The sequence below is a fragment of the Euleptes europaea genome, chromosome 17, assembly GCF_029931775.1.
Source record: "Euleptes europaea isolate rEulEur1 chromosome 17, rEulEur1.hap1, whole genome shotgun sequence".
Lineage (NCBI taxonomy): Eukaryota > Metazoa > Chordata > Lepidosauria > Squamata > Sphaerodactylidae > Euleptes > Euleptes europaea.
The window spans coordinates 41616329-41630564 of NC_079328.1; the positions used below are offsets into that span (position 1 = coordinate 41616329).

General features: G+C 44.7%; 1 non-coding gene across 1 annotated transcript; it reads left to right on the forward strand.

Moving 5' to 3' along the window:
* Nucleotides 1–13347: 13347 nt before the first annotated feature.
* On the forward strand, nucleotides 13348–13418 carry TRNAF-GAA (transfer RNA phenylalanine (anticodon GAA)). Its single transcript has one exon. It is a non-coding gene; the product is annotated as a tRNA-Phe (tRNA).
* The last annotated feature ends 818 nt before the right edge of the window (nucleotides 13419–14236 follow it).

Below are 14236 nucleotides of genomic sequence, written 5' to 3' on the forward strand. Positions count from 1 at the left end.
AGGTTCCAGGTTCAATCCCTGGCACCTCCAATTAAAAAGATCTGGTAGGAGAGGGTGTGAAAGATCTTGAGCCGTGATCCTGCTGAGCGGCTGCCAATCAGAGTAGACAATACTGAGCTCGGTAGCCAAATGGGCCGGCACAGCATGAGGCAGCTTCTTAAGGGCAAATGCTTTGCAACATGTATGGAAGGAAGAGAGTGCAGGAGTTTTCCATGCTGTGTCGGGAAGGCTATTCCAAAATTTGAGCTACAGCCATTGAAAATGAGTGCACACCGGCTGTAGCTGAACAAAGCTCCCAAAGAGAGGGACATTCAGAAGCGAGGCACCTGGTGACCTTAGATGGCATGCAGGATCGTATAAGCCAGGGTTCCCCATGGCACCATGGCACCCACCAACACTTCTGAACAGTTTCTGGGGCTGCCCCATGTATAATTAGAGTTGCCAACTTCAAGGTGGGGCCTGGAAATCTCCTGGAGCTACAACTGATCTCCAGACTACAGAGATCCCCTACAGAAAATGGCTGCTTTGGATGTTAGACGCCATGGAATTATACCACGCTGAGCCCCCTCGCGTCCCCAAATCCTGTCCTCCCCGGAATCTGCTCCCCAAATCTCCAGAAATTTCCCAACTTGGTGTTGGGAACCCTATGGCCATTTATGCAGGGTTGATTCTGCTCCTCGCTCAGTGCTGATTTTTAAAAATCCGACCTTTAAAATGACTATTCACGGTCCCGATGCAAGAGGAGAAAGTCAAACAAATTCCACCCCCCCACACACACACACACTCGCCTGGTCCTTGGTTCCTTCCTTCGTTTGCATAGCCATTAGCAATGGTCGTTTGCATAGCTAAGCTGCGGCTGCGATTCTGCATGCTTCCTTCAGTGAAAGCTTTGATGCGGGGGCGGAGCAAATATGAAAGGTCGCGTTAAAGGGGCTCTTAAGAAATGCAAAGCAGGTATGCGCCAGCGTGAAGAAATCAAAAAAATATGCGGGGCACTTCAGCCTGGAACACGCTGCTAATTACCGAGCATAAACGGCTTGTGTGTAATGTGCTCTCTCCTCGTGCCAAACCGTCTCTGATCACTCAGGCAGCTTCCTTGGTCAGGACTGTAATATTGACCTATCCAAGCTGCAGCCTCTTATTGAGGCTACCCATCCCTTTTTTGCAACTCAAGGCTCTGTCACAAAGAAGCAATTTCCGTGCCATCAGGGTCTTTTCTCCACGATCAATCACTTGGAAGTGAGCATGAGAGACAGAGAAATGGGGAAGGGTGTGGGTTTTGTTGAGCGATTGGAGGCACTGGAGCAAACTTGCCTTCTTGAAGAGGCTACCAATCTGTATTCATTTAAGTTGTTGAAGGCAACTACTCTGAGCGCAGGTGAGGGTATATACCTTTGTATATCTTAGGGTTGCCGTCACACATTGCACAGTGCTAAGGATGAGAAAACGTTCCCAGTTTTGTGCTGTTTGGGTCCTTCCCCCCCCACCTCCACTGTTTCTGTAGAGTCACTTGTATTGTCTTTGCATGTTGTATGTGTTTTACGTAGGGTTGTCAGGCTCAGCCTGGCATATGGTTGCCAACCTCCAGGTGGTGGCTGGAGATCTCCTGCTATTACAACTGATCTCCAGCCAATAGAGATCGGTTCACCTGGAGAAAATGGCCGCTTTGGCAACTGGACTCTATGGCATTGAAGCCCCTCCCCAAACCCCACCCTTCTCAGACTCCGCCCCAAAATCTCCAGGTATTTCCCAACCCAGAGCTGGCAACCCTAGCCTGGCAACCAGCAAGAGTGTTGGGGGCTGGGGACATTGGGGGTGGTGGGTGGTGGTAAAACCATAGAGTTTCTGGTGATTTCTAGAGCTACACATTGCCACTTCTGGATTGTACCTGGAAGTGATGTACTGGTGCAGAGGCCGGAGGTGGGTTTTTCTCTCTCCCTTAAGTGGTAGAGAACCAACTCTTCTTCTTCTATTGCACAATTAGCAATCATTTGCACTTGTGTTATCTTGCCCAATTATGGCACCATATAAAAAATTTATGGAGGCAGCCATACTGTCTACTAGTTCCAGGGGTCAGCACTGCTGTATGCTCATATGTCTTCCTCCGCAAAGAAGGCTGCGCCTGCACATGAACATATAAAACTACCTTCTACTAAGTCAAACTCTTGACCTGTCAAAGTCAGTATTGTCTACTCGGACTGGCAGCAGCTCTGCAGGGTCTCAGGTCTTTCTATCACCTACTTGATCCTTGTAATGGGAGATGCCGGAGTTTGAACTTGGGACCTTCTGCATGTGAAGAAGATATTCTACCACTGAGCCACAGCTCCTCCCAGCTCTCTTGTTTCATGAGTCCTGGGTACCACTAAGCTCACTAGCTCACTAAGACTTGATTCCACACTCAGGCCAAGAGGTTCCTGAGTCAAGGGCTGGAGTCTTTGACATATGCATTCTTCAGTAATTTAAGGGAAACATTTTAATTCCTTGTTGGAGTATTTTATTGGTAGACTCAGTAGGCAATTTAGTTTAGGAATTAAAGGCAGGATACAACTGCATTGACCCTACAGGCATGTATAGGTCAGTCTGATCCATAGTCGTCCTTTGGGTTAATGGACAGATAATTAAAAAATCACAGTAGGTGTTCATATGATGGACTGTTCAATTCTGCCAGGTTAAGAGGTAGCGGTCTCTTTCCTTTTTCCGTTAAGGAGTACATTTTTTAAAAGGCCCAATTAAAACTATTTGCTGAGAACATAATAAAATTGGCTGTAGGATTAAAGATCTACAATGTGGATGTCTTAAATTAGTGTTGCATGAACCCGGTTCTCCAGGTTAGAGTCCACAGCTCCAAACCACCGCTCTTAACCACTACACCACGTTGGACCTCTTCTTGAAATCCTGAGGAGCCTCTGCCAATCAGAACAGACAATACTGACCTTGATAGACTAATGGTCTGACCCATTATAACACCACTTCATTTTTTCAGGTGACCCCTTTCCTGAAAAGAAAAAAAAACCAGTCTACTAACTGTCCCAAGGAGAGAGAAAGGGAGAAATAGAGACATTTTCCAGCTGAGAATTTTCTCTGGCAATCAGTTACTAATTGTTTAGAGGATGAAAACACCCAATGAATAGGAAAGAAGAAATTAGCTGTTAACAAAGACATGCATCATTTTCTAGTACAAAATCTCATATTTGCTCCATTATCATTACCCCTTTGTAATTACAGGCAATCTGCAGTGTTATCGTTTGAGATGCCAATTACCAAGGGAGCGAAGCATGTAGCCACAGCTCCTGTCTTTTAATTCGGGGGGGGGGGGAACATTCCATCCAAAATGATGTTACCCCCTGTTGCGTGCAATTATTCAATTAGCTCTATGAATGTCTCCATTATCAACAGACATTGGGATGAGGACAGCACCAGGTGTCCGTGAGAGCTACCTTTGCATTAAACTCTGTGGTGTTCATGATGCCTTGTTACCCAATGGGACGATAATTGGATTGGCAGTTAGTCTCCATCTCCAGGTTAGAGGAGCTTGCCTATTAAATTAGGTGCTGTGGAACACAGGCAGGATAATGCTGCTGCCCTCAAAGTCCTGTTTGTGGGCTTCCTAGAGGCACCTGGTTGGCCACTGTGTGAACAGACTGCTGGACTTGATGGACCTTGGTGTGATCCAGCAGGGCCTTTCTTATGTTCTTATTATATTAGGTGCTTTGGAACATGGGTGGGACAAATCTTCTGCAGTCGTCTTGTTTGTGGGCTTCCTGGAGGCCCCTGGTTGGCCACTGTGTGAACAGACTGCTGGACTTGATGGGCCTTGGTCTGATCCAGCAGGGCCTTCCTTATGTTCTTATGTCTGTAAGTGAACCCTGCATTTTCACAGGACTATTTCCCCACACACAAGAACTCAGAATGGTTAAATCGCTAGAGGCAAGAGATCGGTTTTTAAAGCGGGTCATCTTGCATTATAAAAACAGATAACCACTTGCACAGTTAAGAAAGTTCCAGAGAATAAATTATCTAAAGTAGATTTGTGTTTCTTTCATTATTCATTACAATAATTATGAAAATAGGGTGTTTCATAATTATCATACTTCATATGGAAACAAAACCAATTCCCCATCTAAACAGCCTAAAATGGGAGGAGGGGCAGGAACCCACCATGGCTTCCTTTTGTTCTGTTTCTTTGCTTATTGCCGCCTCGCCCCTCTCTGACTCTATTGGGAATGGCAACCAGTATTTTCAAGCAGCCATTAGGAAAATAGCGGACTCAAATTTTCTTTTACTGCTGCAGACTAATTAGGATACCCGCCTGAAACTGCAGTTCCATCACAATCTTTAAGTGTCAGTAGGGTTGCCAACCTCCAGGTACTAGCCGGAGATCTCCTGCTATCACAACTGATCTCCAGCCAATAGAGATCAGTTCCCCTGGAGAAAATGGCCACTTTGGCAATTGGACTCTATGGCATTGGAATCCCTCCCCTCCCCAAACCCCGCCCTCCTCAGGCTCCACCCTGAAAACCTCCCGCTGGTTGCCAAGAGGGACCTGGCAACCCTAAGAATTAGCCAACAATGTCCTCTTTTAGGGCCCAAAGAGACTAAGGTCTTTCACGCACGGCTGTTTCCCTCACCGTCACCCCTCCAACGACTTTGGGTTTTTGTGCTGATGATGCATGCTATTTCCGACCATCAGAGGTCTCCTTGCTCTCCCCCTGCGTTTCCCCACGTTTTGCCCACGTTTTCAGGCACCGGTTTCATCTTGAACACAAAGACCCGGTGACAGAGAGAGAAACCGCCATGCATCAAAGGCCTAAGGAAATCTTTGACTGGATCACCTGACATTTTTCTACTCTAAACCTTCCGGGGGTGGGAGATGGTGTATGTCCTGATTTTGACTACGTAACAACACTGGGAGGAGGGATTTTCCCCCTTTCTCCAAACCACTTGCCTGAAACCGCCTTCCTGATGCTCCCGCTCTTTTTGCAATGGACAACAATAACAACCATCTTGCACATACCTGACTCTTTATCCTGCCAAGTTCATAGCAGCTTATAGAGAGCAATTTAGATCAGGGGGAACGCACCGGGGTGGGTAAAATCCCTCTCCCATCACCACTGACACAGCAGTGGTCCAAATGGAAGTCCCACTCAATCAATTTTTTTAAAAAACCATTGGGAGATGTGATCACCAAGTGCTGTATCTAGGGTTGCCAGGTCCCTCTTTGCCACCAGCAAGAGGTTTTTGGGGCGGAGCCTGAGGAGGGCGAGGTTTGGGGAAGGGAGGGACTGCAATACCATAGAGTCCAATTGCCAAAGTGGCCATTTTCTCCAGGTGAATTGATCTCTATCAACTGGAGATCAGTTGTAATAGCAGGAGATCTCCAGCTAGTACCTGGAGTTTGGCAACCCTAGCTGTATCACATCTCTTTCAGTCCTGGTTCACCCAATATTTTGAATAAGAGACCGCCAGATGAATTCTTCCTCCTGCCTATTTAACCAGAAAGACCCCTGAATCGATTTTGCTTCTCCCTTGTGCAAATCCAGCCTGTGGTTCTTTATTTCTCCACCGTTTCTTTGCCCTTGCTTTGAATCCCCCCCCCCCCGTAAAATGTACACATTTTCCAATGTTGCTTGTGTGTCAAGAAACTTATATTGTACCTTACATGTGTTTATTACTTAGGGTCAGACAGGCAGGATATAAATATGGTAATAAATAAATATTATAAATATAAACGAAATACATGTACAGAGAAAGACCTATAAATTCTGCATAGAACTATACACCATGATACCTTATTAAAAATCCATAAAGTGAACAGTGAGAAGAAGAAAGGTGAAGTTGTTCACAAAACCATGCATAAAAGAATAAATACAAAAATGAATATATAAATAAATAAAATAGAAACAACCCTAGGCTTCTGGGGCCCTGTTCCAAGGGTTTTGTTGCCTGCAAGTATATTCAAATTAATTAGTTTAATTAAGCAACGAAAAGGGAAATGATTAATCTATTAGACATATATTTAACCATTGGACAGCCCTATATTTTATCCTTTCCAAAGCCATATAAAATTTGCTGAAGGTGTATTCTTAGCTTCTTCTTTTTTTTAAAGCAGATTAACTGTACTTTTTTAGTGTTTATTTGCCACATCAACATGAACTGTTTGACCAAGAGGAAAGAGACCTACTTTTTATTATTTTCATTGGCCAGTTCTCTTTAAGACACTTTTCTCCAATCTAGGCTTACTGGCCTAGCATGTGAAATAAGGAACACCCAGCAGGAGGCAGAGACACCTAATGAGAGGGAAATCTGTTTTTCCCTGAGTTGTGAGAAGAGAGAATCAAAAGATTGACCCTTCAAAAATCCAGGTATTCTATCTCAGTTAAGCCTGATAGCTTTGATATCAGATACGGTCTTCACAGACAGCGGAATACGGTGGGAACGTGGTGTTGAAGAGAGGGTGTAAAACAGTAGCAAAAGTTCAGGCAGAAAGTGGGAGGATTGGATTTTTGAATGCTGCTTTCTGGGTTTTTTTTTTTTTAATCCTTTCTTGCAAATAAAAAGTTATCACTGCAGGATACAAGCATGGCTAGAACCATCTCTCGCTGACATGCTAGATTTTCTTTTAACTTTCAGCAAGTCTTTTTTTCATTTAATAATTTACTATTAATAAATCACAATAATACAATCACAATAACACAATAAATCCAACGACAGGCTCTCATTCATACGTTATTTATGATGATACTGATAATACTGATACACTGGTTTTGATAAACGAATACAACCATCACCTCAAAAATAGTTTAAACAAGACCCTTAAATCAAGATCTGTTGCTGTACCTCACAATATGAATAATGATTATTGCAATATTTCACAATAAAGACCAGTACATTTTTTAAATACTGTGGAACATTCAATGTATGTACCCTTCATTCTCACACTTGCACCCAAAGAAAGGGCAGACTGGTCATTTACAGTGCCATCCTATGCCGAATTAGGGTTGCCAGTTCTGCCTCAGCAGATACCAGTGCCTGGGGAGGGTGGAGTTTGAGGAGGATGTGATGTCACTTCTGGGCAATGGTCTAGGAGTTTCCCCTAATCTTTATGGTAAAGACCATAGAGACTTAGGGAAATACCTAGAGAGTTGCCATGGAGGTCATTTTTCAGCCATTTTTTCCTCCCACTCCTCAGTATCTCAAGGGTAAGGGATTATGGCCCAGGGCAAGCAAATGGCAAGCCTAAATTATAACCTTCTAAATCCATTGACTTAAAAAGGTGACTCTGCTTAGCATAGCACTGTACATCCCTAAGAAAGTTCTGGGTGGGGCACATTGCCGGTTGCAATCATAGAATAGAATCATAGAATCATAGAGTTGGAAGCGACCATTAGGATCATCTAATCCAACCCCCTACCCAACACAGGAAATTCACTACTACCTCCCCCTCACATGCCCAGAACATTGCCAAGATTCCCTCCCTCTCATCATCTGCCTAAGGCCATAGAATCAGCATTGCTGACAGATGGCCACCTAGCCTCTTCATAAAAACCTCCAGGGAAGGAGAGCACACCACCTCCCAAGGAAGCCTGTTCCACTGAGGACCTGCTCTAACTGTTACAAAGTTCTTCCTAATGTGTAGACTGAAACTCTTTTGATTTAATTTCAGCCTGTTGGTTCTGGTCCAACCTTCTGGGGCAACAGAAAACAACTTGGCACCCTCCTCTATATGACAGCCCTTCAAGTACTTGAACATGGTTATCATATCACCTCTCAGTCTTCTCCTCTTCAGGCTAAACATACCCAGCTCCTGCAACCTTTCCTCATAGGACTTGGTCTCCAGACCCGTCACCATCTTTGTTGCCCTCCTCTGGACACGTTCCAGCTTGTCTATATCTTTCTTAAATTGTGGTGTCCAAAACTGAACACAGTACTCTAGGTGAGGTCTAACCAGAGGAGAGCAAAGCAATACCATCACTACGCGTGATCTGGACACTATACTTCTGTTGATACCACCCAGAATCCCATTTGCCTTTTTAGCTACCGCATCACACTGCTGACTCAATGCCAGAAGAGCGAGACTACCGTTCAAGCCTACCTACCCCTTTTGCCATGATTGCAGTTGGCTGGGTGAGAAGCTCTACCTAGCCGAGCTAGTTCTTGGGCTGTTTTAAGAGCCTGACCCCCCCAGGCTCTTATCGGTTCCTTTGTCTACCTCTCTATCCAACCCTCCTCTTTCTGCTACTTGCGTCGACCAGGTCTTGCGATTCTATTTTCGATTTTGGCTTCTGATTAAAGGCGCACGCATCCCCCTACTACAGCTTCCAGGGCTGATGGCGCTGACTTCACCGCTAAATTTGGTGGTGAGAGAAAGGCAAGGGGTGTCAGGAAGAATGAGCCGGGAGAGCAGCTGCAGAGCCTCTCCGTCGAAGCGGTCTATTTTATCACGCAGCTTGAGTCTCGAAGATGTCCAACGCTATCTTTGGAGCATTCAGAGGGAAGAGCTTATCTGTCTTTTTTAACACAATGGTGATTGCGCTCTCGGCGAGGGGCTGCTGCTGCTTCGGCAAAAGAATAACAAGGCCGTTCATCTTATGAGCGATGGGGAGGGTCAAAAAACAATGAGCACCGCTTAGATCTCTGGGATGCCACGTTCGAGTGATGCGCTGCCAAGAAATGCACCTGGTAACTGAAAAAAACAAACACCCCAACCCTGGTGTTAATTGGCACTGAATAAATCCTGACGGGAAAGAGATGTTTCTTTGAGCACTTTCTGCCTGAATGAGTTAGAAGGGCACGTCGGGTGGCAAGGCCATTTTCAGGCCTGGCAGAAAGAGTCATAATGTCAGAGCGACACAGTGGCCCCTATAATAAGTTAGGGTTCCATAATATGAGGGACACGCCAAGGTAAAAGTAAATGTTGATAGTTTATTGACAAACAAACAGTATTCTCCTAGTTTCCTTGAATGCTTTCCAAGTCCTCCTGCCAGGAGCTCCTCCCTCCTGGCCAGCAGGGATTTTCTGGAAACTCACATCCTCTATGTTCCTATAAGAATGTGTCTAAATTACCACAATCACTACAGACCAGACTATTGCCGGGTGGCGGATTCCTGTTTTGAATGTTCCTTTTGTGTTTTCTTTCTTTCTTTCTTTCTTTCTTTCTTTCTTTCTTTCTTTCTTTCTTTCTTTCTTTCTTTCTTTCTTTCTTTCTTGTCTTCCTTCCTTCCTTCCTTCATTTATTTATTTATTTATTTATCTATCATTCTAATAGCCCGCACTACCTCGACAAGCCTTCCTTCCTTTACTCTGCTCTGATTAGACCTTACCTAGAATACTGTGTTCAGTTTTGGGCACTGTAATTTAAGAAAGATGTAGACAAGCTGGAACAGATCCAGAGGAGGGCAACAAAGATGGCGACGGGTCTGGAGACCAAGTCCTATGAGGAAAGGTTGCAGGAGCTGGGTATGTTTAGCCTGAAGAGGAGAAGACTGAGAGGTGATATGATAACCATGTTCAAGTACTTGAAGGGCTGTCATATAGAGGAGGGTGCCAAGTTGTTTTCTGTTGCCCCAGAAGGTTGGACCAGAACCAACGGGTTGAAATTAAATCAAAAGAGTTTCCATCTAGACATTAGAACAGGCTTCCTCAGGAGGTGGTAAGCTCTCCTTCCCTGGAGGTTTTTAAGCAGAGGCTAGATGGCCATCTGTCAGCAATGCTGATTCCATGACCTTAGGCAGATCATGAGAGGGAGGGCACCTTGGTCATCTTCTGGGACATGGAGGTGTAGGGGGGAGGTAGTTGTGAATTTCTTGCATAGTGCAGGGGGTTGGACTAGATGACACATATTGTTGTTGTGTAGTCTATTAGTAGCCTTTAGATAAACTTTTTTGCACTTTGTTAACAATTCTCGCTCCTGTACTGATTTCCTAATCTGCTTGATACTAGTACAGTGGTGCCTATCTTCCACCCAGTACCTGGAGGTTGGCAACCCTATTTATATGGCACCAAAGTTTGGGGAGTTCCGACATGTAAAAGGAAAATATTGTGCTATGGTAACATCACACGCTGGCATCACAGGATGATTCATGAGCTCTCGAGGATCGAGGTATTAACAGCTCAGCACATCTTGGTGGCCATCATCATTTGTCATGTGTGAATACCTCCTGGGGTCCTCCCACGGATTTGTTTTCTGTACTGTCGGCAGGGAAATGCAACAGCCTTCACAGAAAAGAGCAAAAAGGGAGCCGCGTTGGATCGTTTTGTCGGACATCTTCATATTTCTCTTGCAAAACTACGTTTCATCACTAGAAGTAGTGCACGTCTGCTGAAGAAAGAGAAAGAGAGAAAGAGAAAGAGGAAGGAATCAGAGAATCATAGAGTCGGAAGGGTCCACCAGGATCATCTAGTCCAACCCCCTGCACTATGCAGGAAATTCACAACTACCTCCCCCCTACACCTCCATGCCCGGAAGATGACCAAGGTGCCCTCCCTCTCATGATCTGCCTAAGGTCATAGAATCAGCAACAATATGTACAACATGAAAACACAAGAATCATATAACCCACAATACAACAAACCATAGTCCATCAGACAATAGTGAGAAGATGCACAAATTTGTCAAAAGTCAAAAGGAAGTCTCAAAAAGTCTCTTACTAGAGTACATTCTCCATAATTGAGCAATATGTTTCACATGTAGTTCTTTTGAAAATGCCAAAGTCACGGTGAGGATACGTCCATTTCAAATTCTTAGTTAGACTGCTACACATTTCTTTACCCCTCAAGGGAATCGCATAGTAACCTACATCTTATTAATGGTGAATATGTAGAATTATAAGAAGATTACCGGTTGAAGGACTGATGAAGAATTTATAACTAAGAATTTGAAAAGGACGTATCCTCACCGTGACTTTGGCATCTTCAAAAGAAGTACATGTGAAACATATTGCTCAATTATAGCGTACTCTATTAAGAGACTTTTTGAGACTTACTTTTGACAAATTTGTGCATCTTCTCACTATTGTCTGATGGACTATGGTTTGTTGTATTGTGGGTTATATGATTCTTGTGTTTTCATGTTGTACATATTGTTGTTGTGTAGTATATTAGTAGCCTTTAGATAAACTTTTTTGCACTTTGTTAACAATTCTCGCTCCTGTACTGATTTCCTAACCTCCAGGTACTAGTTGGAGATCTGATATTACAACTGATCTCCAGTCGATTGAGATCAGTTCACCTGAAGGAAATGGCCGCTGTGGCAATTGGACTCTATGGCATTGAAGTCCCTCCCCTCCCCAAACCCCACCCTCCTCAGGTGCCACCCCAAAAACCTCCTCAGGCTCCACCCCAAAAACCTCCACCCCAAGAGCCCTTGACCCCTAGAAGCAGAATTTGGGGTAGGGATGTCAGGTCCCTCTTTGCCACCGGTGGGAGGTTTTTGGGGTGAAGCAATAGGAGGGTGGACGTTGGGAAGTGGAGGGACTTCAGTGCCATTTTCTCCAGGTGAACTGATCTCTATTGGCTGGCGATCAGTTGTAATAGTGGGAGATCTCCTGCTAGTACCTGGAGGTTGGCAACCCTAGGGAGGGGACTTAGGGGCTTTTAGCAGGAGAGGGAGACAGACAAGTCTGCTTGTAAACCTTCATTCTGCTGGCGGTGCTTTGGTTTTAGTTCTCTAAATATGTTTTTATTGTTTTTTATTAGCCTCATGCAAGTAAAAGGTTAAACGGGGCCCCATGGTGACAACACCTAGGTAACCAGAGCCAGCTCCTTCAAATAAGTAGGTAGTCAAGGCCTGCTCTGAATTGCAGTCCTCATCCAGCCCAAATCTTGTGCTCACAATTTAAGACAATGGATTTCTCTTCCTTGTAAGTGGAAATGAGTGTGTGTGTGGGGGGGGGGATGATTTACCCGTACCTTGATTCAAACGTGGGAAGGCCACCAGGGACCCCGTTCAATTGCTGAGCGGGCCAGAAACTGTCCACGGGCTGCCAGTTCCCCACCCCTCCCTTGTATCTCAAGCATCCCCAGAAAATCCCCATGCCAAATAAGTTATTATGAAGCAAGTAAACTCGTAGATTACGCTAACATCTCTATTCCCCAACTGCCTGGTCTGCTTGGAGTTTCTTTCTCCCCCACCCCTCCAAGCTTTGGAAAGGTTTGTGGAGAGAAGATGCATTAGAGTAATTATAATATAATGACAGCAGAGCACGAGTTAAGGATGCTGCGGATCGGGCTACTGGAGAAGTCAGAAATTGTTTGGCAGAGGAGTGGGAGGCCGATCCGTAAGGAATTCGCCGGCACTGATGTTGTAATTAAAACTGAGGCAAACAGGGTCCGTGGTTCTCATTTCCTAGGGCTGCCTGTGAATATTAATTATCCTCAGGTAACCAATCTGACCCCAGCAGTAATGAGCTATATTGCATGTAGCCAGGTAGAAAAGCAGAGTGCTTAAAGCAGGGGAGTTCCTCAGCTAGGGTTGCCAACACTGCCTGGACAAATACTGAGAGATTTGGAGAGCAGTGCCTGGGGAACATGGAGTTAGGGGAGAATATGATGTCACTTCCTGGTGACACTCTAGGAATTCCCTTAATCTCTATGGTAAAGATCATAGAAACATGGGGAAATAGCTAGAGTGTCACTATCAGAGGCCATTTTTTTCTCCGACTCCCCAATTTCTCAAGGGCAGGAGGTTGCGACTGGGGCAGGGAATTCCCCACCACCCCTGGGCAATTCAGATGCCTATCTGCTCCAGCAGTTTCTAGCTACATTGTGGAGAAATTTTGCCATTCTTCAGAAGCTTCTCAAGGATTCCTCATGGAAACATTAGTAATGGAGGACAAATGCCTTTGAAATTTTGCCCTTCATTACCAATGTTTCCCTGAAATGAGTAGGTTCAGGTAGAGCATGGGGGTATATTCCAGTGTGTTGGATTCATTAACAGGGCAGTGTTGAAGCCCAACAGACATGACCAGTAGAGGAAGCTGACTAGTGATGCACAAACTCCCATATGCAGTTCAGATTGAGTCCATTGATCAAAACAGTGGTCTTCAACCTGTGGTTCACGACCCTTCAGTGGATGATGGAGCCCTATTGCAGGGTCGTGTTTTCCATTTTTGCTGCCTTTTGGAAGAGAAGAATTTGTTGCTAGTTCACGTGTGTCAGAGGCAAGGACAACATGTCCTCTACTTCTCTCTGAGAAGAGCTGCAGGAAAGTGAGGTGAGGTTGCTCACCATGACCCACCTCTCTCTGTCACATGGTCCGAAGTCCCATGACTTCCTGTCTTGTGCTTGCAGTTGAATAAGTCCTGAGTCTGGAAAGTTGGAGACTTCTGAAAGAACAAAAATATAGAAGAAGGGCCATGGCTCAGTGGTAGAGCATCTGTTTGAAATGCAGAAGGTCCCAGGTTCAATCCCTGGCATCTCCAGTTAAAGGGACTAGGCAAGTAGGTGATGTGAAAGACCTCAGCCCTGGAGAGCCACTGCCAGTCTGAGTAGACATTACTGACTTGGATGGACCAAGGGTCTGAATCACTATAAGGCAGCTTCATGTGTGTCCATGTGTGAGAGGTCTAACTGAGTCATAATTCCCTGCCTCAATTTATGAACCTCAAGCATTTCTCCCATGAGCCCCCGGGCCCTTTATTTGCTCTACTAGATGTCATTTTCTCATTCTCTGTGGAGAAATCCTTACCTAAAGATCACGTGTATTTTTTCCACTAATGGTGACCCTTTCCCCCAGTGTAAGGAGACTTCTTCTGATTCAAGAGCCTCTTGCATCAGCAAAGGCTGCTTGTGGTGGGAGAAAGTGACATTGTTGGCAGAAGACATCTGCAAGATCCAATCTGTTTCTTGGCTTCTCTTTGCCTCTCCTCCTCTTCATTTCCTTCTTCTCCATAGTGACCATAGTTAGGGTTGCCAACCTCCAGAAACTAGCAGGAGATCTCCCACTATAACTATAGCATAGTTAGCGTTGCCAACCTCCAGGTACTTAGCACAGAACCAAATCATATAACAATGTGCAAATATATTGAGTGCTACAAATATGTACAAAAGGATGGAGTTTCTTGTTCCAAATATATACAAAAAATCCTGTATAATATATGTGAGTCCTTCAAACTTTGTTCATATATTACATTCATTCAACAAGGTCCAATGTCGGTACCAAAAAGAGTAGAAGGGGTACCGACATCGGACTTTGTTGAATGAATGTAATATATGAACAAAGTCTGAAGGACTCACATAT